This window comes from Symsagittifera roscoffensis, chromosome 2 (assembly GCF_963678635.1).
Source record: "Symsagittifera roscoffensis chromosome 2, txSymRosc1.1, whole genome shotgun sequence".
Lineage (NCBI taxonomy): Eukaryota > Metazoa > Xenacoelomorpha > Acoela > Convolutidae > Symsagittifera > Symsagittifera roscoffensis.
The window spans coordinates 43,678,830-43,700,073 of NC_087063.1; the positions used below are offsets into that span (position 1 = coordinate 43,678,830).

The following is a 21,244-nucleotide window of genomic DNA, read 5'->3' on the forward strand; positions in this document are numbered from 1 at the left end:
GAGGGTTAATCCGTTTTAGAAGTTGTTCCAAATTGTTAAAGGAAGCTTGTTTGCCATAATTGGTTTGTTACAAGGAGCGAAATCTATCCTTTTGTACTTTATATGGCGTGTGGGGGGATGATTGTTGATAAAAAATTTCAAATTAAAAAAAAAATTCATTTTTCTTATTTCAGTGAAATTTTTAATGTTATTACTGCTCCATAAACCTTAATTTGGGTGCCCTGATACCAGCAATGATACCAGCAATTTTGTTTTTTTAAATTGCATGTAAGATAACAAGTTTCAACAAGATTTTAAAATAACCCTCTTTGTGGACAGCGACTACATTAGGATTATTATTGAAAAACTAAGTTTAGAGCCCCAAAACAAAAAATAACTTTGTGATTGCTTCAACGGAGCCAAAACAAAACCTTTTTGTTGTAAAATTCTGGGTGCGAGTTTCCTAAAATAAATTGCCCTATATTAATTCCAATAAAATTCAGTGTAATTTTTGTTCTGATCTTTTGGTTTCATGTGAACCTATTTTGGAAAAAATGCGATGAAAACTTCTAGTTTTTGTCGTTTGTCCGGACATTAAATCGGTACTGTATTGGACTATAAAACAAAACAAGACTGCTCGTATCAGGGCGAAGCCCTGAATGTTCCGACCGCCTTTTAAGGGTTTTATGGAGCAGTAATAACATTAAAAAATTAAATGTAATTAAATAATAAGAATTTTTTTTCTTCTAAAATTTGAAATTTTTATGAAAATCATCCCCCCACACGCCATTTAAAGTACAAAAAGATAGATTTAGCTCCTTGTAACAAATCAATTATGGCAAATAAGCTTCTTTCAACCAATTTGGAACAATTTTAAGACGGATTAACTCTCCGCTTGCGCGTTAATAGCGCGAAATTATCGCGCGTTAATTGTCCCAAATTGGTCAAAATGGCCAAAATGGCAATCTTTAAAGCCCCATAACTTTACCAAAACTGATCACAGGTAAAATATTTTTTCAAATTTAAGCTCCGGACAACAATATCTTTTGTTTGATAAAAAAAAATTCCGTCACAAATGGCTAGTTAAAAAGTCGAAATTTGTCTGAAGAAAAAAAAACCCACCCGAGCACAAATATTCCGTTACTTTCGTATCGAAAGTCGGAACAATAAATATACACAAATTCCACCAAGTATCGCTGGGTTCCACAATCTGGTAATGGATTTCGTAGTAAACAATCTCGAATTTGTTGTTTTTTGCCTCTCATTTGTACCTTTTGTCGCCGGATTCCGTATTTTGTCACAGATTCTACAAACTGTTTCTGGATTGCGTGGTTTGTTTTTGAGCATGAATAAACTTGCGTTGTTGTTCCGACTTTCGATACGAAAGTAACGGAATATTTGTGCTCGGGGTGGGTTTTTTTTTTCTTCAGACAAATTTCGACTTTTTAACTTGCCATTTTTCACGGAATTTTTTTATATCATTCAAATATCATTTATGTCCTGAGCTTAAATTTGAAAAGATATGTCACCTGTGATCGATTTTCGTAAAGTTATGAGGGTTTAAAGATTGTCATTTTGACCAATTTGGGACAATTAACGCGCGATATAATTCGCGCTATTAACGCGTAAGCTGAGATTTAATCCGTCTTATAAATCGTTCCAAATTGGTTGAACGAAGCTTATTTGCCATAATTGATGTGTTACAAGGAACGAAAACTATCTTTTTGTACCTTTATATGGCGTGTGGGGGGATGATTTTCATTAAAAATTTCAAATTTTAGAAAAAAAATTTTTCATTTTATTTTATTTCATATAATGTTTTTATGTTATTACTGCTGCTCCATAAGACTTCAAAAGCAGTCGGAACATTCAGGGCTTCGCCCTGATACGAGCAGTCTTGTTTAACTTATGGCCTTTTTTTAGAATGCACTGAGAATACACTGAGGTAGTGTTTCCTCCCATACTTTGACTATTATGCTATACAATTATGCTAAACCCTCACAACGTTATGCTATACTTTAACAATTGATTTTTTGTTTCCGATTTTTTAAATAGTAGCACTTATTTTTGCTTCAGTTGCACCAATTGCGTATAACAAAAAATTAAATAAACAAGACTGCTCGTATCAGGGCGAAGCCCTGAATGTTCCGACTGCTTTTTAAGGCTTATGGAGCAGCAGTAAGAACATAAAAAATTAAAAAGAAATAAAATGAAATGAAAATATTTTTTTCTAAAATTTGAAATTTTTTATAAAAATCATCCCCCCACACGCCATATAAAGTACAAAAAGATAGATTTCGTTCATTGTAACAAATCAATTATGGCACATAAGCTTCGTTCAACCAATTTGGAACGATTTATAAGACGGATTACATCTCCGCTTACGCGTTAATAGCGCGAATTATATCGCGCGTTAATTGTCCCAAATTGGTCAAAATGGCCAAAATGGTAATCTTTAAACCCTCACAATGTTACGCAAAATGATCACAGGTGAAATATCTTTTCAATTTTAAGCTCAAGATAACAATACCTTTTGAATGATATAAAAAAATTCCGTCAAAAATGGCTAGTTAAAAAGTCGAAATGTGTCTGAAGAAAAAAAAACCCACCCCGAGCACAAATATTTCGTTACTTTCGTATCGAAAGTCGGAACAATAATTTAAGATTTTTTTGTTCTATTTGTGGTTGTAACCGCTGGGCAAGAGATAAAGGTTCGTAAAAATATGTTTTAATGGCAGGCCTCCATGAATTTCAAGCACTATTTTGTTTTCGAGGAACAAAATTTGGGTAACATCCCTAAGTTGGCGTAACGCTATTTCATGCTGAATTAGTTATTTATCAGATATTACTTAACATCAAATTCCAGAGTACCATTCCATTTGAGTTGATATTGACTTTTTGTAACGAAACATATAGCTCACTCATAACACTTGGAACCTGAGCTGAATTCAGTCATAGAGTTGATCTGCAACAGTGTTGAAAATGCAAGAACACTTTTTCGTCAAGTTAATCAGATAAACAGTAAAAGCATCTAACCCAAGCATCCCTCAGTGAAAGATTCGCCTAACTGCTCAATATTTCATGCATAAATAGATATCTAAATACAGGAATAATTAATTGACAAAATGCCATTGAGGGTATATTTTAGTTTGTATTGCTCGAATCCGCAAAAATCTTTCGAAACTTGAATTGCAGTTCAATCAAGAATGATATAGCTTCAAAATATTGATAAACTTAGAACTTCATAAAATTTTGTTTCTATGCTATACTTTAACAAGACTGCTCGTATCAGGGCGAAGCCCTGAATGTTCCGACTGCCTTTTAAGGTTTATGGGGCAGTAATAACAAAAAAAAGTAAATGTAAATAATAAAATGAACATTTTTTGTTAAATTTGAAATTTTTTTAATGAAAATCATTCCCCCACACGCCATATAAAGTACATCATTTTTTGTTCTAAAAATTTGAAATTTTTTAAATGAAAATCATCCCCCAACACGCCATTTAAAGTACAAAAGGATAGATTTCGCTCCTTGCAACAAATCAATTATGACAAATAAGCTTCTTTCAACCACCAACTTAGAATGATTTCTAAGACGGATTAAGTCTCCACTTACGCGTTAATAGCGCGAAATATATCGCGCGTTAATTGTCCTAAATTGGCCAAAATGGCAATCTATAAACCCCCGTAACTTTACGCAAAATGATCACAGGTAAAACATCTTTTCAAATTTAAGCTCAGGACATTAATGGCTTTCGAATGATATAAAAAATTCTGTTCAAAGTGGCTAGTTAAAAAGTCGAAATTTGTCTGAAGAAAAAAACCCACTCCGAGCACAAATATTCCGTTACTTTCGAAACGAAAGTCGGAACAAAAAGGTCAAAATACTGTCACTGAAGTGAACAAAAGAAGAGTATTAGATGAAAAACTGCTTTTTTCCGCTGATGTAATTTATTATAGAAAAAGCTCATAGATCAAATATGGTTTAATATTTAAGCCTATCGTCCGAATTCAAGCCGATTTAAAATAAATCAAAAATTATTGTCTCAAGGTTACAACCCGGTGAGAGGATAACTTCAAAATTTGGTTCTACTGCAATATTATATTTTGTGGTTCCGGCAAATCACAAAGGAGATCTCAGTTGAATAAAACAGGCCTGTTTAAGGATAGTTCATTTCTATTATTTTGTCATGTTCCAGACTGAGTTATTTCATTGAGCAATATTTTTGTTGTGACTAGAACATTTTATCTCTCACGCAATTTCGATATCGCATGAGAGCTCGAACTTGTTTACTATCATCCCGCACTGGAGTTCTATGGATCATAATAGATTATATTGTCCTTTTATAGTCAGCATCTGTTAAATTACAAAAATAATCGATTATAATCCATCAAAAATGGTTTATAATCCTTGTATTTTTATATCACGATGATCTATTATAATCGGTTATAATCCATTAAAAATGGTTTATATTTATTATACTTTTTATGCTAACATAATCCCTTATAATGGTTTATAATCAATTTTAATGGATTTTTTTGAAAGGTTAATCATGAAATTTTACAACTTTTTTTTCAAATTTATTGCATTTACTATTTAGTGCAGTTGCTACGTATTAGGCATAAAAAGTTACATTTCACTTTTCTGTTTTTATATATTTTTGTCTTATATACCATGTTCATCCCCTCCCTGTTTACCCCCCCCCCCCCCCCCGCCGCCGCCGTTTTCCTCCCTGTTTACATCCCCCGCACCTCCCTGCCAGTTTACCACAACTGCCATTCTCCCCCTCTTATGGGGGACTTTTTATTGATAGACTTTGGGGACGGGGGTTTATGATTTACAACCTGCTATCATCCCTCCCCCCCCCCCCCGTTTACCCCTCCTCATTTTACCATTTTACCCCCCCCCCCCCACCATCTTAGCTTAAACCCACCCCCGGTTTGCTGAACTTGGGCGGGGTAAGAAATGGGGAGAGGGTGGAACAACTGAGTAACCTCCCTCCTCCGTCCTCGTTCAAAATGCTAAAAAAAACTGGGGGGTGGTAAACTGTAACTTGGAGGGGGGTTCGGGGGTAAACTTTAGTAAACATGGGGGTGGGCGTAGAGATAATGCGGATTGGGGGCATAATATTGGGGGCATAGTAGCGTGGGGTGTTTTTTCGAGTAGGTTTAGATTGCGAGTAGGCCGTGAGTAACGCAGAAATGTTGCAAGTTTTGCAAATGATTTTACAAAAAAATGTAAAGATTATAACCAGTTATAATCAATTAAAATGGGTTTTAAAGGGTTCATAATCCAATATAATGGATTTTATTGGATTGTGTTTTTACGAAGACAATCGATTATAATGACAATATAATCAATTTTGTGGTCTAAATTAGCAAACAAAAATGAATTATGATTACAACATTTTAGAAAACAGTTTTCCTTTATAATCGATTATTATCCATGGAACTCCGGTGCGGGGGATTCAGTACACGATCTGACTTTATCAAAATAAACATATTTAAAAGTGTCATGAAAATTGGGTTGAATTAATTTTGCAAAAAGTAAGTAGATGTGCTGTTTCTTGGCTTCATGTTTGTTTCTTACTTGACAGTATCAATTTCGGAGAAAGTATTTAAGTCTTTGTGTTGAGGTGTTTTTACAGACAATTTCAACTTTTAACAAACACTTTTAACGAATTTTTCTTACAAACTGAAAAGAAATTATTATTTGAGCTCAAAGTCAAAAAGATATAAATCTTGTTATATTTTGATGTTAATGTTATCTGAGTTTAAATTTGAGAAAGTTTTCTGTTGAGGCGTTGCGTGTGTCCCAAATTATTTAATGAAAAAACTATTGAGGCTACTTCATCGCTTCAACTTTTTTTCAATAAATAAAGAAAAAGTTTCGCGCTGCATTACAACAGTTTATCAAAAAAGCTTAAAATGTTTTAAAATTTAGCGTTATGAAAATTTGAAAATTGCCAACTTGGCTAATTTTGACAACTAACGCGATTTTTTTCTGCTATTAACATGTCTGCGGTGATTTAATCTGGCTTATAAATTAATTCAATTTCAATTGTGGTAAGTTTTTAATACGTTATATACCAACGTATCAATCGATTGCCTCAATTGAATTTGAATTAATTATAAACCGAATTATTCAAAACCATCTGAATTTATCTAGGTTAAAGTATCAACTTTTTTTGGAAGTTTTTATCAAAAACTTTTCCATAGAGCTCAAAGGGCTGTATCAATATTCAAGAGTTTGGGCCGAAACAAGCAGCTGGTGAAATAATTCAGCCTGTCTATAAAAACTATTGATTGTGTAGATAATTATATGCGTATATAAATTAGGACTTAGGTTTACTTTTAATTTCCGCTTTGCCTCTGCGGAAATGAAAAATTTATTGTTCTTTTGATGTCTCTGAAAGAAAAAAGTCATACTTCTCCGTGAATTGGTACCCTAATCCCTCCAGTTACCCATGGATATGTTTGAGTAAAACTGTTAATGTGTTGTCACTTATAAACTAGTTAGTCGGTTGCTTTGCAATTAGAATAGAATGTTTCGATCGGATTGATATGAGAAAAGATTGTAAAATTAATTTTAAAAACTAAATAGTAAAAAAAATGCGATTTTTTGTCTTTTTGCTCTGTTGTTATTTTTTTTTCTTGAAAGAGCCATTAAATGAGGACAGTTTAATTAAATATCGGTAAATACAGTTAATTTAACGCTCAATTGGGAGGCCAGCTTTTTTTGTCATTTTTTGTCTAAAGTCATCTGAATAACAACAATCCAGACCCGTTTTTCTCAACATTCAGATAATTTTTTTGATTTTTTGAAAAATGCAAGTCACGATCTGTTTGAGTTTCAATTTGATATATTATTTAACCTTTATGAGTTTGCTTTAATGCAATCAAATTTGGCTTGAAAAACAATGATCAGAATCCAAGGTCTTTTCCAATTTTCGAGTGATCAATAAAGGTCCAAGTAACGCGCTGCTTAACGTATGTATGTTAAAATGCAGAACTTAATTTTTTCCGATTTTTGGAGAAAATGACGGATTGTTTGAGACAGAGTGGTTTTTTTCCAGACAAAATTTGATTTTTCAACTAGCAATTTTTGTGACGGAATTGAGCTTTATCTTTCGAAAAGTATGTTTGTCCTGATCTCAAATCTAAAAAGTAATATTTAACTTGTGACCTTCTTTTGTGTAAACATCTGGGAGTAAAATTGCAAAATCGGCCAATTGAAGAGAATTAACGCGCGATATATTTCGAAATATTGACATGTAAGCCGAGAATTAATCTGTCTTAGAAATAGTTCCAGGTTTTTTTTATTCAGTCAAATCGGCGATCGAAATAATAGCTTTTCACGAATGTTTGTTCCATTGAAGATATGGACCCTGAAATCAAATTGAAAAATATATATATTTTTTGCAAAGCTTTGAAGCTTTGGGAGTTTGAAAATTTCCAATTTGGCCATGCTCTGGACTAAGTTATGCGCGCTTTTATTCATAATGCTGAAAACTTAACGCAAAATATTTATGCGTGACAAATTATCCCACACAACAAAACCATTTCAAATTGAATTGAGGCTAGCTAAGTTAATCGGTCGTATTAATTTCTTCCTTTGTTTCCATACACGACTCAAACTTCTTTTTTTTTTGATATTATCAGCCTAAAGTTCAAAGTTTTGCCAATATTTAATTTGCCAAAAACAAATTCGAGACCAATTAATACTAGGCTGTATGCGAAACAGGCCGCTCTGTTTTTTACATAACGCGTGGGGGTATGGTTTTCGAAAAAACTTTTTAAATTTTTTTCAACAGTTTACCATTTTTTTAAGCGTATTTTTTTCCGACCGTATTCCATAGAGCTTGAAAGACGGTCAGATCATTTAGAACTTCACCTTGATACGAGCAGTCTTGTTACCATTTTATGGTCTACAATTCTTTGTATGTATGCACTCAAAAAATGGTTGGATTGGTGCAACTAGGACTTTTAAACCAGGGTTATTATTAGAAAAACTCGAACGACGTTAAGTTGTTTCCCGCCTATCAGTCTTCAAGTAGTAATCACTATCAGATGAGTTCACACATATAAACATGTCCTATTTTATCACAAAGATTTACGACATATTAAAGCTCAGACAAATAGGCCGTCTGCTGACACACACCTCATAGGGTTTTCGAAATTAATTTTGGCCTAATCTGATTTTTATCTTGCAGGCTCTGACCGAATATTCTTCTAAATCCAGAACTGCAAAACTCAATGACATTATCAATAAATGCGCGTCAATGAAGTCGACTAAACTTTCATTGTAACTTCGAATATAATTTAGATTAGAGAAATCTTTGTTTTTATAATAGTCTAAATAAAATCGTGGAAAATGCAACTTCATTTTCTTAAAGCGAGGTTTCTCTTCCAACTAAAAATTCTTTTTCTTGTTTTTCTTATTGTTTCTTGTGTTAATTTCTCCGGATGAAAAAGTTCAAACACTGATGAGATTATCTTTAAGTACCAGAGATATTTACAGTTTACAAACTGATTTCTATTTATTTACAAATGATGAACCCAGGTGCTTAACTTATTTTATGTTATTTATATGACAGCTAATCAACTATAAACAGTTGAATACTGTCTGCAAGATATGAATGACATTAAAAAGATTATCTGCCATGGGGCAATAAAACAATTAAACCTAAGCGAGCAGATCATTTTGATCATAAACAGCGAATATCTGTCGCGTTTTCATGGTAACATGCTATCATAAATTTGAAGAAATGAAGTGTGAAAAGATTATAACAATATTTTTTTTGTAGTTGAAATACAATTTAGATTCTTTATGACCCATTTATTTATGAAATCAACTTAAAAGATTTATGCGAAATAAGCTCGTTTGAATTACCAATTCCTTATAAAAAAATCTGCCCCTTAAAATTTGTTTTGATTACATTATCAATCATTCACCTGTTATCATTATCACTTGTGATTACAATCACATCTACTCAATTTTACTTTGACCTTGAAGTTTTTTATAATCTGATCACTGGGCAGCTCGCAAAGTTGTAAAATAACTTGTTGTGAAGATCTTCAAATTGCGACAGCGCTCATATAAATGAATTTTGAACCAGCCTCGATACGTATTATTTGGACCAACTAGAACTTGTCGCAATTATATTGAATGGGTTTGACAACAAATTAATTCGCCGTTTTTTCATTGATTAAGGGTAGGATTTTCGTGAAAGGAGGGGCGAATGTTTGAAAATTTTTCGAAATTTTGGTCACTTATTTTTGAAATTGACCAGTTTCAATTTCCAAGGTCCATTTCGCTCAAACTGCCCATTATAAATACGCGTTTTTAACAAAACTTTCAACGCCACAAAAAAACCGTGAAAAGCAGTTTTCGGGCGTTTTCTGGACTGTTTTTACTAAAAACAACCATACTATAAACAAAAATTTTGATTGTCTCGCCAATAAGTTGATTGCACGCAAACTATTTTAAAAAAACTGACTTGTTTGGGCATCGAAGTCTTGCTACCGCCCGGATTTCTCTAAGTTCTTTCGAAGTCTGCTCAAATTGAGGTTTGAGTTGGAGTTCAAAGGCCAAGTGATTTGAATGATCATTTGTAATCGAACTTTATGCTCATTTAGCAGTGAACGTTCCAATTTTTAATTTTTCCGACGGCATTGTTAATTGTCTTAAAGCGGCCATGAAATGTTGTTATAGGTAGTGTTGGCATGAAGGATCTCTTAGAATAAGACTTTATTAAATGGGAAATTGAGTTAAAGGATTTTTTGTCATGTAACCCAAAGAGTTCGCCGAAAAAATGTTGTGAATAAATCTTCTTAAAAGGGCAAATGGCTGAAAATTAATAGTTGGTCTAAATTGGGTTTTGTTTTAATTTAAATTTAAAAATTATCTAAGCATGTTTTTTTTAATAACCACTGCCAGAAAAATTAAAATGAACCGGAAGAAATTCTGATGTTTTTTAAACCAAACAATTTAAATGTTTGCGCGATGGGCAGAGCTAACATGACAAGTTAAAAAAGGTGATGTTCAAATCAGCAAAACTTACTTTTTTTCAAAGTTTCAAAAAAAAGAGTATAGAGCTAAACAAACTTTTTATACTCTAGTGGCAGGGGCGGATTTAGGGGGGGGGGTGGAGGCGGGGCAACGCCTTTCTTCGGGGATTCGACCCCCTGCCGACCCAAAGGGTCGCTCCTTTGGTACTTTGTAAGAAATCCATTATTGGCCGACCGACCCTAAACTTTTTCTAAAGGCGCCTTGGGCGCCAATATATACTAACTGTAAGGGGGAGCGCGCGCCAAAAAACGCGATTTTTTTGTCAAAATTTTCCAAAAAGTGCCCAAAAACGGCTTTTTTTAACTGTTTTATAAAATTTTGCCTGCGGCGCAGAAATTTCGGCGAAAAAACAGTCTTTTTACTGCTTTAGGAGAGCTCGGAAAATCAATTTTGTCAACCTTAAAAAAAGGCCGTCAAAATTTTCAAAGTTTTTTTTACAAATCCGTCCCCCCCTTGAGAAAATCCTAAATCCGCCCCTGTCTAGTGATATAGATTTGAAATTTTAGTGAAGAATTGTTATTTATCGAGTGTCCAGTATTCGCATGAAATAGCTCACCGAACAAAATTTTGATTTCTTAGACAATTGGATAGAAATCAGGCAGCCTCAATGTTTTAAGTCTTTTAATAATGTTCAATCGATTGATGGCAAATTATACAAGTGCCTGCATGAAGTGGCATCAATAGCTAAAGAATCACCAGCTCTTGAAAATTATCCCCAATAATATTTTACAATCGAATTTTTTTTTGCTCTCGAAAAACTAATTTTTGGTTCCATTCAATCGTCACTATGACCAGGGGAAGATATAGGATTTTATCAAGGGGGGATTTTCAAAAAAAAAATGAAAATTTTGTCGAACTTTTTTTTAGGTCGACCAAATTGATTTGATTTTCCGAGCTCTCCCAAAGCAGTAAAAGGACCCTGTTTTGGTAAAATTATCGGCGCCGCATGCAAAAATTTGAAAAACAGGCCAAAAAAGCGTTTTTGGGCACTTTTTGGAAAATGTTGACCAAAAAATCGTGTTTTTTTCCGGCGTTTGCTCCCCCTGTCAGAATTAGTTTATATTGGCGCCGATGGCGCCTTTAGGACATTTTTTCGGTACGTCACCAAAAATGGATAACTCAAAATAGTCCAATGGGGGACCCTTTGGCTCGGCAGGGGTTGAATCTCCGCCTTCTACCTAAATCCGCCCCTGAATGTGACGTTAAATTATTTTCTCTCAAACTAAATTATCTTCTCATAATGAATTTACGGCACTCAAACTATTTGAAGACAATTTTTTTGACTTTCAGAGAAGGCATGATATACACGCTTTTTACAAAAAACTGCTGATGGAAATAAAAAATGTGTTTAGCCTGATTGTTTGAGTTAAAAATGAAAGATGATTCTCATTTGCTACGTTTTTTTTCTATTTGCGTGTTATGTCTGCCAAAAATTACCAGAAAAAAAAGTGACAGAGAATTTTTGTGAACGTTTTTAATTACCATTGCTTACGACATTTCAGACAAAATAAATGAATATGTATGATGCCTTACGCTTAAAGTAAAAACAATTTTAACATGCGAACAGTTTTGTAAGGTTTTCGTAGAAAGTAGAGTTTGAAAACCGCAATTGTTGCTATTTTTTTTGTGCTTGCTGTTTTGATCTTTCCGTTAAAGATTCAGCGACTTATTTTACGTCCCGGCAGAAATAATATTAAGAGGTACTTTAAGTTGCAATATACTTTAAATTGCAACTTTAAGACAGAAATATTAAATGAGCAATTTGCCAAATTTGAGCAGTTTTTGCTTTCGAAACTGAATTTTTTTGTAAATTTGAGACATCTTTTTGTTTTTTATAGTGGCAAAATGTATTTTTTTGTTTATTTTATTTTTTTTCAATTTTCCTTTTTGTTTCGATTTTTGTTACAAAAATAAAAAATATATTTGTGGTTGGGTGATTTTCTTCTTCAGATTGTTGTTGTTGCGACTTTCGTAACAAAAGTAACGGATTATCTGGGCTCGGGGTGGTTTTTTTCTAAAACTAAAAATATTGCTGTCCTGAGCTCAAAATTGAAAAAAAGATCATATTTAGGAGAGTTATGAAGGTTGAAAATTTGCCAACATGGTCAATTTGGGACAATTGCGCGTGATATTTTTTTGCGCTATCAACGCGTGAGCGTAAATTTAATCCCCCATAGAAATCATTCCAAATTGATTGAAACAGGCTTTTTGTCATATTTTCTACGTTGCTAGGAGCAAAATCTATCACATTATATTTTAAATGGCTGGCGTTTGCGGGATTGGGGGATGATTTAAGAAAACTCGAAATTTTTCTTTATTTTTTTATTTTTTTTTTTCAAAAAATTCATCTTTTCTTAAAGCGAACACCGTTTATAGACCTTACAAGACAGTCGGAACTTTCAAGGCTTGTTGAAGAGCAGTCTTTTTTGTTTTTCGATTTCACAGCATTCGGAACCGAAATTCAGTTGGATTCTCTTTTTAATGGCATATCTCCGGATTCCCAAAAAACACTCACCATAATTACAAGCACGTGCAAGAAAAAAAGCAGCTTGGCCTCAAAATTTCAGCTTAAATTGTGAGATGACCTACTAGTAAAAATGGCGGTTCTAACTTACAGGGCTTTGACTGGGCACAAGGTTTTCGAAGCAAGAGTAATCGAAACTTTGAAACGACGGACCTATAAAGCTGGGCAAAAATTTGCGGAAAGCGACCACCTTCAAAAACAACTGCTCACTGAGATTGCCATATTTTAAAAAAAACGGTCGAGGAAAAAGTTGTCGATGCTGTATTTTTCGAGGCTTACTGTAATGCATTGGTTTCTTCTTCGATCATCTCAGACTGTAAAAATAAAATTTCTAACTAACCACAATGAAAGAAGCCCTTTACATTTTTTTCTTAGCTTTCAGATTGGACTTTGATTCACTCAATTCTGATTTAAGTGTTTTGTTCGTTACTTTTGAAAAACTTGGCGTAAAAAAACTCATACATTTATTTTTGTTACTCCAATTTTCAAAGAAAGGATGAGATATTTGTGGCCGGTGTGTTTTTTCTTCAGAAAACTTTTTTTGCTTTTTATGGAGTCTCTATTCAATGATTTTTTTTACTCTTTGAAAAGTTTTGAAACCCTGAGCTTAATTTAAAAACAAAACAATGTTTGCCTGAAATCCTTTTCATGAAGTTATGGCTATGTAGAAGTTACCAGCTTGGCTCTTTTGGGACGAGTTAAAGTGGGACGCGTTAAATATTGCGCGTTAAAGTGTTTACGAAAATGTGGAATATATGCGTTTGAAATAGTTTTTTTTTAAATCAGATCAATTTTCACAAAAGTTTATTTGCTGAGCTGGGGGATTGCTTCTAGACCATCATGCGCTCACCACTATACTACCTTGAAACTATGGACAGACTTAACTCATTTAAAACTTTTGATGCTGAAAAGTTGATGCAAATTTTTTATGCGTGGTGAACTGCTTAAAAAATAGTTGGAAAATGAAGTGAGGCAAATAACTGGTCGTTATAATTTCTTATACGGTTGGATTTATATATTTGTTTTATTAAATAAAACTCGTTATTATAAAGCAAAAAATCATACTTTGAGAACTCCAGTCACCAAAAATTATCCTAGTCGGTTTGCTCCTGATATACGAATAGCCTTGATTTTTCTGATAACGCATAAGACGGCTGTTTGTCGGCTAGGAAATTTCGGCTAGGAAATTATTCCAATTGGACTTGAGGCACGTTTTTTGCAACTATCACTACGTTGGTAGACAGCTATTAGATCACTTTGTATTTCAAGAAGAAAAAGTAATCAAAATCAAAATGTACTTCTTTTCAAAAATTGATAATCTGAAAGAAAAGAAAAAAGAAAGAAAAAAAGTTTTTTTTTCTCCAAACAAGTACACATGATAACAAAAAATCAACAAATAGCCAAATCAAACAAGGATAGCGGGTTACTGTGCAAGTAGCACAGAACGTTCCGACCATAGGCTTGAAAAATTACAACGACATTTTTTTTGCCTAAGCTATACCTTCTTGTTCAGATTTTTTTTATCACACCACACCGAAATTTTCTTAAAATGATGAGTTCTTCCTTAGAGCTTAAGGGCAGTCGGAGCATTTCACGGTTTTACCCTGTTATCTGCTACGAGCAATGTTGTACGCGTTTAAAACAACTTTGCCAATTATCTTAATCAAATATACTAAAATTTTTCAATTTATAAGAAAAACAATTTCAGTTTAATCACCGCCCATTTTAGTTTTTTTGAAAACATACGTTGAAAACTGAGAAAATTACTATTTTTCATGAAATGAATCGTATTTAAGAAAAGGCGATGGGTTGGTTTACACTAATGCGTCTGAATATAGCAAAAAAAACATTAGCCTTCTTAAAAGGGGTAACTTTACACTGGCGATTTTACCCTCCTAATCTAATTGAAGAAGGGAGGGTGGAAAAATTACCTTTGGGCCGAGGTACGTTGAATTAATAACTTATTACAAATATGACATTAATCGCCAAGCTGCAAGATATCAACGTAATACGGAAGTTTTCCAACAAAAATTATATTTTATTTCCCGCCGCGCTGATTACGCCTGATTTAAAAGTATATATTCTTACGTAAAGTTCGCACCTTTGAAAGTCAAACACAAAACTTGGAAAACCCTGCCCATTTTAGATCAGCTTTGAACCGAATACTTTAGCCGTTTCTTTTTTTATAATATTGAGAATATTGATTAATAATCTCTAGAGATATTTCTCAAATATATTTCTGTAATAATATCGATAGCCATGTAGATAAACGCAAGACTTTCGCAATATGGCTTTTGTCGAATGGCGTTATGGCGTTAGTGATAATAAGTCACAAAGGGGCAGCGGAGGCAGTGAAAAATCCGCCCTTTTGTATATTTGCCAGAAAAGTAGCAGTTGTTACATTGTTTTACTATCATCTTAAAAGCTCCTGTTATTCCTTCTAGCCCGCTCAATCAATTTTGGACAAGATTAGCTCTATTGACCGCCGGGGCTGAATAGGTAGACTTGCTTTTTCTTTCTAATTTCGTATTCTGCCTGACCCCTGAATATCCAAATTGTTTCATTAGTCAAATGACCTCAACTCCCCAAATTACAGCCCCCTAAATTCATTAGATCTTACTTGGCGGCTGTTATATGATCATTATCATATGCAACCACGGTGAATTATCAACCTTTTTTACAATTAGTTTTTAAAAACATCACATTTTCGGGATTCATCGAACTTCGCTTTGAAAACATTCATATTCTGTTAATTTTCCGACACTTGTGAACAAAATACAATTTTCAAAAACTTCAATAGACAAGCGATAGTAGTATCGACAAAAGGATGCAACATTTCAAAAAAACTCATAAATAAATGCATAAACTCAGTTTTATATTGATTTTTTGGGCTATTATGAATTATGTGCCATAGCTTCACATTACAGTCAGTAAAATTTTTTAGCCAAGTTTGAGTCAGCTCGTTCATAAACAAAAGGAAAACTAAAGAAAAAAAATAAACGAAAAGGTAAAATCAATAAGGACCTAGCACCATAATGCCATTTCTAATACTCATTAATACCCACCCTATTTGAGCAAAAAAATTAAAGTATGTCGCTAAATTGATTCCTTAGCTAAGAAACGGCTAGGTTTAGATTTTCGTTTTTTCATGTCCTAACTTTCAGGACCAAAACTCGTTATGCCTAGATATTGGCCACCAAAACTTGGTATGATCAGACGTTTGAATTCCCATGTGGCATTATTTACGCTTTTATATTCGGACTTGAGCGAAGTAGGTTCGGGTAACTATTCCCCAGCGTGGGCCTAGCGTCGACGAGCGTCACAACTTTGAAAAGCTTACTTTTTTAAATAATAACACTTTTGAAGTTTTTGCATCAAAAACCTTGGTCAAAATATTACCTACCACCAGATACTTTCTATTCATTGTGGATATAACGCTTCGTCATTTCGTTTCGTCTAAGACACTGTTTCATTTAGTATGAGCTAACCAAACTGAAAATTTTCTTCAGTTTCCCTTGAAATAGCAAGCAGCTAATTTTTGGTTATTTGCATCCTGTCCTAGGTGGAGTTTTCTAGAGAACAATAGAATATTTTGGGCTATAACCCAAACATAAATCCGTTTATTGGGTAAAAATAACAAACTTGGAACTTGAGATGGATTTCAAATCCATTACAAAAAATTTATTCTGAAAAAAATTTCAGTCAATTATAGTCCAATGATGATCCATTTATAATGGATTCTAAAGAATTATAAACTGAATATATATAATAATAATGTTAATAAATCCGTTTACGAATCAGGCACATTACAGAAATTATTTACTATAAAAGCACAATTTTGGTAGCACCGATTCGAATGGTCAACATAAGGCTACAAGCCTGTTTGAAGGTACCATTTCAGAGCAATTGGAAGAATTGGAATCCATATTTTTTGTTTTCATCCAATTGAAACTTAAAAATTTGCATGAACCGTTTTTGTCGATGTAGATCTAAGCCATATAGAACTAGATTTTTTTTCATGATGTCTTAAACTGTAGTAAACTAGTTATACATTATAAGAAAAAAATTCAACCCAGTTTTTACCAAAAAATCTGTGAACAGAAATCAGTATCATGTAGATATAGGTCTCTGTGTTTATGAACAAAACTGTCTAAATTAGTTTTGGGCATTGTTTTATCTGAGCATTGCATTATCTTTAACAAAATCTTGTAGTCTAGGCTGACAATCTTATTGAAAAGAAGTCTAACTCGCTTTTCATTAAACTTATTCTTTACAGATCGCGTTTGTAATGTTCTAATCCTTGTGTCACTTAAGAGTTGCTTACTTCTTTCTTTTGATGTTATGAATGTTTTCACATCTTTAATTGTAAGTTTTTTCTTAAAACTTTTGTTAGTATTTTAAGATTTCGTATGTATGTAGCTCATAGATTGAGTAAACTTAGTACTTTCGTCTCGTCAACCTTACTTTATCGAATTTTTTTTCCTGGTGAATACTCTCATAGAATTTTTTTGTTGTTTCTGTAGTTTAATAAGATTTTTTGTTGGGGTGCAGCCATAGATCAGTATTTCATATCATAGTATTGGTTGTATGTAGCTTTTGTAGACTCTCATGAGTTGTTCAACCGATAACATATTTCTAGTTTGGTAGAGAAACGAAATGAATTTTGCGCTTCTGTTTTTCACATTTCGGATATGTTCAGAGAAACTCAAGTTGCGATCAGTTTGACTTCCTAAACATCTAACATCATTTTCTGTTTTGAGACAATCCCTCGAAACTTTATCAATGATTTAAATTTCTTTGAACTGATTTCTTTTGTTTGGTTATGTCGTCAATTTATTTGCTGCCACCCATGTTTCTATGTTATTCAAATCGAGATTATAGTTTTCTCCCGAAACTTCGAAGAACCACGTTGTTATGCAAAAGGAACCACGATGTTTTATTTTGGAATCTCGGTGAGACTATTGATGTAGAATTCAACGTAGTTTCAAACATTCCGGATAAAATTCTTCTTCAAGTATTCCATCAAATAAAACTGAAAAAGTTGAACAGATTACCGGATTGATTGTTTTTATGAAAAAATTTGAGATTCCATAGCAATCATGGCTCTTTTTGTTTTGCAAATTACCACTCGTTTTGAGAGTTCCTTGTTCTGTCGTTTTGGATAGAAAAAATATGTTTTCTCTACTGTTCTTACACTTTTAAAATTGCACTCCGTATTTAGAGATTCAGCAAGTTTCGGTCCAATATCAACACAAAACTGATTTAAAGCCTCAGCTGATGTAGTACTCATGTTACATTGTTCATCTGCTTCTTTTTTTACTGTTGGCTTCACACTGTTGACGAACTCGAAAAGTTTGCTGTTTCTGTTTGTTTATCATAGTATTTATCAAGCGATTCTTATACCGATAATTTAAATTTGTTGCGTTGTTTTTAATATAAGTGTTTTGCTGCTTCTGTGGGGTGTTGTAGAAAAAGTTTGTTTAATTTGTGTTTTTTCGCACTTTCACGTTTGATTTAATTTGTGAACCAGCTTTTGCTATATATTTTGCCTTTCATTTCGTGGACTGGCAAGAATTTATCTAGTGTTTTTGAAATTGATTAGTAAATAGATTGAAAGCCTCCTTGAGGGGTATATATAGAAAAATTTGATGCCACAACTCTAATGCTACATTTAAATTCCAATTAAAAAACTTTTTTAGGGTTTTCATGATCAATTTCTTTCCATGACCTGGCGAAGCTAGAAACTGTTTTTTGGTTTTCCTCTCCAAACACAACGATTTTCTTGAAAAAATTGTTATGATCAATGGTAGATTTTTGTTTTGCTAAAATTTCTCTTTCAAAATGGGTAAAAAAAGAAAGGATCGTGCTCTCTAAGTTTTCCGTTTGCCTGGTGGCCTTCAGCGATGATTTGAGCGTCAGGTCGAACATATTGAGACCTTCTATTAAATTTTCAGACTGTTCTTTTTGTTTTTAATGTTAATATTGTAATATCCGCACACCAAGTGCTTAGCGTTTGCGGATAGTTTAAGCTCAAATATGTGATTTATTTATCAACGTCCAAGGAAGAATTCAAGGGAATGTTGTGGTGATTTATATAGAATTGTCAATCAAATTTTAGTTTTTCGGGTTTTAGTTTGATTGTTACAAGTTGATTTTTGTCTCTTGAAGTTTTCACTAGAACTTCACCATTGAGACCTCTTTTCAAAAAAACAGCTACACTCCCACCTCTTCTGTTGGTTCTATGTTTTGATAATCAGATAGCTTGAAAAAACTGAATTCGAAGGTTCATTTAACCACGTTTGCGTTTACACCAAAACCATCGGTTTGTTTCTAGGATTAATCACATATGTTTCTAGTTCTCTGAAATTACGATTCAGTGATCATATATTTTGCATCGTTTTCATTGTTTTTGCTCAAACATCTCTTGCTCCCTTTTAATGCAGAGTTTTAGACTGGAAAAGCTATTGTGATTTCTATCTGTGAACTCTAGAGCACTACCTAGTTGATTAAGTAAGACTTTTTTTGATGAAATTCAGTGGAAATCGCTTCCTACATTCAATTTTCAAACAGTCAAATTTGAGTGTTTGATAGATTTGATACTCGATACTGCCTTACTGTCAGCGTGAATCGCTTTCGGTTAAGTTGGACTAATTGAGAGACATTGTTCTCATTGTGTCAGATTTGCTTAGTTGCATTCAACGGAAATTGCTTCCTGCCTTTCATTAGTTATTTTTAAATTTTTTAGTGACATATTCCGTATCATTTCGACTTACTACTAATTCAAAGATCATCCTAGCGGACATCGCTTCAGATGAACAAATTATGTTTTTTCATCGTTGCGTTCAGCGGGAACCGCTTCCTGCCTCGCACACATTTGTACTGTTTTGTGTTCATCGATTTTTATTTTCAACCCAATTATTAATTTTTTTTCACAAAAAGCTTTTAGTGACTTATAATCATCTACTTCAGAGAAAATGTATCGTACTTTCCGTTTTTTGCCCTTTTTATAGTTTCCATACAATCACAATCAGCGGAAATTGGTTCCAATGAGATGTATTTATCGTGATACCAATTTTGACCTAATGAGCTTAACTTCAAAATTACATCTATATCAAAAAAAAGAAAAAAAGAGAAAATTAAACTAAAACAAATTTATAAACTAAGACAAAAAATAGCAAAAAAGAAAACAAAAAAAGTCCAAGTATAGGTTAGTTTTATTCTTAAATATTTGTTGCCATCCAGCTGACTTTCTGTGACTTGTTCCTGAACTACTTAAAGCGCTCTCGTTTTTTTGTTCTCAAAATTACAAAACTTTAGGACAAAAATAGTATACAAAACATTTGAAAATCTTTAATATTTTAACAACCAGAGAGCAAAACAACATACAATTTCATTCACATGTTTGTGGGAGAATACATGATTTGTAGTACTTTTGTAATTGTAAATAACTATCGCAAAAACTTAAGGAATTAAAAAACCTAATTCAACAGGCAGAATCAGGCAGAATAAACAGGATTGATTGATTGATTGATTTGTTTTTACTATTTAGCATATGGTTACTAAGCACCAAATCTATCAAAAACTACTAAAACTTCTGCGGCTCAGTACAAACTTTGCATTGGATTGTTCTCCTGTCTTTTTTCGTCAAAGAGAGAGATTAGCATAACTCGCTAACGCTTTGTCAACTGGGCTTTTAGCAGCGAAATTTCTTTTGTTGTTAATTCTTTGAGGCTGCTGATTTTTTTGATTGTTTTTAATGGATCAGAAACTTCCCTGTCCCCCACCTTGCAAAGAAAGCTGATATTGCAGGTTTTTGTAGCAGTGATCAGGTTCAGATCATCAGCGTACTGTTTTAGCAAAGCCTCGACTGAAAGCAATCGCTCATTCAGCCAAATGTGTTTTACATTTAATGGATTTACACATATTCTTAGGAACTTCCGTTTGTTGTAAAAGTCGTCCATCCTATTCGCAAAAGTGCAAAAATTCCAAAATCACAAATTGAATCACATCATTAGGCAACAATTTGCTCCTAGGAAGTATATGAAATGCACTAAGTTTATCGCCATTGAGATCAATATCAAAGTAACTTTTAGCAAAGCGCACAATGTTTTTAGCAACAGGGTCAAACAAGGGCTTCTATTAACCACAGAATCTTATGAGGTGCATTTTCCTGTTCCCTTAGTCTTTGATTCTTTTCATCACAAAACAATATGAGCCTATCCAACCTTTTTCGAAAATCTCTATTTTTTTTAACTTGTTTTACTGCCATTTCCTGAACTGCGAAGGCTGTTAGCTCATCTGGGATCTTCTTCTCTTCTTCAGTAGCCTCACGTGAATGTGAGAATTGATGAGTTGGTTAGTGAAGACTGCGTAGGTGCGAACGCGCCAAACGTGAAAGAAAATTTAAAGTTTTCTCGACAAAGAAAAACACCCCGAAAAGATGTTTAGGAAAATAGCCGATATAAGAGAAAAGGGGGGAGGGAAATTTTTGAATTGAAAAAAAATAAACGAGTTAACAATTTTCTAGCGCATATAATTTTCACCTAAAAATTTCAAGCACCGGTCAAAATTTGAAATTACTAAATAGTGTTTGAAGACGGCTAGTTTAAAAAAGGACTGTGTTCCACACATAGTTCCAATTATTGAATTTTAATTGAAATTCTGGAATTT

The 21,244-nt window shown here is 33.3% G+C and overlaps 1 protein-coding gene across 7 annotated transcripts in view; it reads left to right on the forward strand.

The window, feature by feature from the left end:
* Positions 1 to 21,244, forward strand: part of LOC134839426 (5-hydroxytryptamine receptor 1B-like) — a 166,845-nt gene that overhangs the window by 60,172 nt on the left and 85,429 nt on the right. The window contains exon 1 of one of the 7 annotated variants that reach the window (XM_063854970.1): positions 14,956 to 15,073. The exons of 5 other annotated variants lie outside the window; for them this stretch is intronic. The gene's annotated coding sequence lies outside the window, so the exon portion shown is untranslated. Of the gene's footprint in view, positions 1 to 14,955; positions 15,074 to 15,115; positions 15,234 to 21,244 lie in introns of those variants that run through there. One more of the 7 variants, XM_063854971.1, reaches the window with a different exon arrangement.